Source organism: Halyomorpha halys, unplaced genomic scaffold, assembly GCF_000696795.3.
Source record: "Halyomorpha halys isolate HHAL.00 unplaced genomic scaffold, Hhal_1.1 Scaffold169.1, whole genome shotgun sequence".
NCBI classification, from domain to species: domain Eukaryota; kingdom Metazoa; phylum Arthropoda; class Insecta; order Hemiptera; family Pentatomidae; genus Halyomorpha; species Halyomorpha halys.
Window position 1 is genome coordinate 866,563 of NW_027104700.1, and position 5,068 is coordinate 871,630.

Genomic DNA, 5,068 nt, shown 5'->3' on the forward strand with positions numbered 1-5,068 from the left:
TAAATAATAATATTTTTTAGGTCAGATATTCGATTTTCGCTTCTTGACAAAGTTTTTCTTTTAAAATAAAACTAGTTTTTTAGACTTATAACATAGAAAGGGGATGTTTATTGCATTTTTCAGATTTATCATACGAATATTAAAATTAATAAATAATCAGTCTAAAAAGCAATTTTCTAAATGAACGAATCTATTTTAAAGAATGTTCGAAAAGTGAAAGAAACCCTAACATTTATCATAAATCCTCACAAAGGAAATGTAAATCAATTAAGATTTCAACTGTCACTTTTCAAATGCGATTGCTTAACTCGGTAACTAGGGTTTCTGAAAATCAAAATTTAAATGTATTTCTACTGTGATTCAGAATCAATAACGAGCGTGTTTTGGTTTCCAATAAGATGATAAAATATCAAAACTTTATAAAAGACAGCCAAAATTATCAATAAGATAATAATATAATAAGCCAAAATAATTAATAAGATATAATAATTAATAATCAATAATAAAATAAGATTTTTCCTGATTCAAACTGGTTAAAAAAGTTTTTATTTCGTACCTAGTATCTTAGGTTCATCATGTATGTGTTAAAAAAGCGCACAATAATGAGGCAAATTTTTAATCCAATCCAATCAAGATATAACACGAAGGTTTCACTCGGTGCAGGATGACAATAATAACCATGAAAATATTGTAAAATTTACCAAATATAATATATAATATATTACAACCATTATATATAACAAATACAATATATAGTCCAAGAATTAGCTGGCTTGGACTAATCGAAAGGACGTCCAACGACCAAAGGTTAAAGGATGATCTTTCAAGGAAAGAGGAAGAGAGAACTTCCTAGGAGACAAAAAGGACAAAGACAAAAAGGAGGAAGACCTCCGGAAACTTGGAGTAACTGACTGGGGAAGAAAGGCTTCGAACAGAGGGGAAAGGTTTTTGAGGCTTTCGAGGGATCTAAAGGACAGTAAAGCCACATAACAACATACTGATTCATTGGTTATTTAATTAATTATTTTCATAAAAATATGTCCATGACTATAAATTGTTTTACGTGAATATACTCCTTAGTTTTGAAGTTAGCCAAGAACTCTCCTCGACCAATGACTGATAAATGACCAATGGATCTGTCAAACTCAGTTACAATTATTTGTCTAGTTTTTAGTACATATAATGTATTTACTACTGTACTTATTAATTTATTTATATGGAAATGGATAATACAACCTAAACAAGTAAATATAAATTAATTGTGAATACTAAAAGTAAGACGGACGAAATACTAGTGGTCTATCAAACTCACCTCTCGCGCTGAGCGTTAAAACAAACATAGTAAGTGGACTTATATTGTGAGGAAAAACCCGTTCGAACCCGGAAATGTGATGCGTCTTTTATTTCCGAGGTACAGATATTGAAAACTAACCCAATTAACATGAATCATCGTAAGAGTTAATAAGTAGTTTTAACAAATTACTTTTTTATTTTTTTATAAAAAATGTTTTATCAACGCGAGAGTAGTAATATTCGATAGTATAAAACTGATTAAAACAGTTTAAATGTAGCATTTACGCAGATTTAACATTTATACAAGAGCGTTACTAAATATTATTACAAGGTTAACAGATTTTCAGGTATCTAAAAAACAACTTTCAACATGGCTTGTCTCTTTATAGATTACTTAAAGGAAGCAAGGCCATCACGAGCGCCGCTACGCCTGTCCACGCTCTTATCGATAACTACCTTACTTCATGCTTCTCAGAGTTTTCATAAAAGGAAATATGGGATATATAAGTATTATATATAATAAATATTTCTTTCATTTACATATTTAAAAAACTCTAAAACGCTACAACCCTTGAAGGGTCAGGGCTTCAGTACTTTTCAAATTACTGTTACTATACCAACGGTTGTGCAAGGAGGTGATCTAACAATCTTAGAAATATGTGGTGATGTAAGGTGATCTTTCCATGAAAAAAGTTCCATGGTAGAGTCAAAATCCATGATGATAACAACAGACCAATTTTTGTGTAATAGTATATTTACCTTCAAATCCAATACTTACAATACCTTCAAATCCAGCCAAACCTCAACAGAAATCCGAATCTTGAATAGGATGTTTTATATATTGACACCAGATTTAAATTGCACATTTTGAAGTTTTTATGCACAGCATTTCATTTTTGTTTGTTCAGATTTATCTATGAAATCATTGTATAGATTACAATTTTTTCTGTGATTTATGAAAAATTCAAATAAATAACGTCACGTATGCAAGAAAAAGTGATAAATATTATTAATCAAAGATGTTGGATAACTATGACAAAATCATCCCAGAACAAGCTCCATAATTATTTTTTAAAAGTTAGATAATTACTGTTAAACTTGGATTCCCATCCTTCATTATTCTCACTGAATTTTTAGTGGTTAATCACACATGTGAAGACATAAGGTGTTCACTTAAAAAGTTCGGTTACAGACACATAACTTACTTCTTAGGGATACAAATAAATTGCCTCACATCACTGCTTCACATAACGTTCCACCACTTTCCATATAATGATTTTTGTATTTTTTTCATAAACTGAAAGGATATCAAGCCTGAGGATTATATATTGTACAGGTATAAAGAAGGAATAAAAGTAAAAAGCACAATAGTAATAACATTATTACAGTATTAATAGTTATTAGGAATGTAATAACATTGGACAGTATCAACATTATGGAGTAGAAACTGAGGGTGTTGCACAGTGTTCTTCATTGTGAGCCCTCCCAGAAACTCAAGTACCTCTGGCTTTCTCAATAAATACAACTCCTCACCTTCAACACCTCTTAATTTTACAGAAAATCAAGCTATAAATTATAACTTAAATACAAAAATAATTATGTAGCAGTTCCTTCTTATCAATAATTCATGTATTTAATATTTTTTTAATAATATTAATATAAGGATTAAGGTTTTATGAAAAACAAAACTTACTTATACATTATATTTGTAGATGCCAGATTGATACACTTAAACAACATTAATTGAGAAGAGGTCTATTTGTGGTATCCTTTAACAGTTTGATTTCTTTATTAGACCCATGAAATATTTTACTATATTTTCATAGGCGTTGATGACCAGAGGATTTTATGCCTTAAAGCAACAATAAACAAACAAACTATATTTTCATACAAACCGAAGAAGTATATGCCCACCCAAAAGTGTTCTTAGATCAAATTTATTATATTTCATTCAAAATTCCAGGAATATATATGAAAGTATTCCTTTAAATTTACAATTTAAGTTGATTTTTTCTTTAGATATCAGAGACAGGCATTGGAAGTTTAAAAATATGTCCACCTTTTTATAATTGGAGATGGGAGGAAAACGATGCCTTGTTAAAATTTGGTTAAAATTGAAATTATTGCTTGGAAACATATTTTAAGTACTCCTTTTAACAAAATAACGTTTAATTTTTCTAAACCTTAAAATAAGGTAGTTTATCGAATTTAAAAATTTACTTTTCAAGTCTAAAATAGGACTCAAGACGTATTTAATTCCATTTTTCTCAGATTCATATGTTCATAACAAAACACCTTCATCCATTCATGTCACCAGTTAGCATTTTTTTAGACAAAATCATTTCAAATAAAATTTTACATGATTCAAGGGTTAATAATTTATAGTCAACTACATTTAAAACATAGTTGAAGCTTCTTAGAAATTTAAAATTATTTACTATTTCAATTACCTGGTTTTAATAGAACCACCTTCATTTTCTACTTGATTTTCTTCCTCCAATAAAAAATATTACATTGACCAAAACATGAAATTTAAAAACAAAGAAAATATTATATACTTAAAAAGTTGACCATATAACTTTAAATATAAGAAGATTGTCAGGGTTTTAACCGCAACCCTGATTATCTTCTTATATTTAAAGAAAATATTATTTCTAAAATTGTTTAGTTTAATCATGAATGTTGTTTTAGCAGCCTTGTTAAAAGTTTTTTATTAAGGAGTTCTTGCTTGAAAATTACATGAAGACATGAAGGTCAGCTGAACTTGTAAGTAAATATATCTTTTTTACATTATGAATGTAATTCAATACACATTATTGAGTTATTTATTATTGTTGAGTAAATTTATAGCTAAAAATAAACTCATAGTAGATCAGTTAACCGTCTAGAGAATTTTTAAATAGGAATGATGTTTATTGAATTGAATTTAGATAAAGTTCACCATTCTTTATGTCAGATATTTTTATAAAATATTGTATTAGAATTGAATACTTTACATAAAAAGTGTTTGTTAGAATAAATATCCTTTATTTCAGCTACACTCCCTGACAAAATTTCAGGCCACCCGCATTATGCTCGTTATCATTTTAACCACCTTAATAACTTTACCAAAACTATTGTAAATGATACTTGAAAACATTTCTTGGCATTGAGTTGAGATTTAAATAAGGAAAAAATATTTTTAAGGAAATATTAAATGGAAGGAAGGGGTGTCATGGTTTGAGCTGGGATTAGGTACTATGAAAAGACTGAATCAACATTCTGCTTGATAAAAATAAATGAAAAATGCATAGAGATTATGCTGAGAAGAAGAAGAGTGAGGAGAAAAGCTGACAAGAGAGAGATCTTACAGCAAGAAAGTGCACCTGTCTACACAGTTGGTATATTAAAAAATTGTTGGAACCAAAAATATTCAGTTTTTCTCTGACATGACGATTCACCAGATCATAACATTGATGAGAACTGTAGGGGAGAATATTCTCTAGTGATTTTTTCAGAAGAAAATGCCATAAGGGTATTCGAAACTTCCATTGTTGAAAAGTAGAGCAATATTCGACAAAATTAGTATCAAAACTATTTATATCTCCTTCAAACTGTCCTTAATAATAAAATACTAGTCTAAATTGTTAAAGTATTTGACTTTATGTGGAAAATATCCTTTATTTTTAATTAAGTTAAAAAAATTCTCTCTTTCTCCCTTCCAGAATATATTGTAATAATTTTATTTATTAAAAATAAAATAAAAAAGAATTTTTATTCTTTTTATAATTTTTTT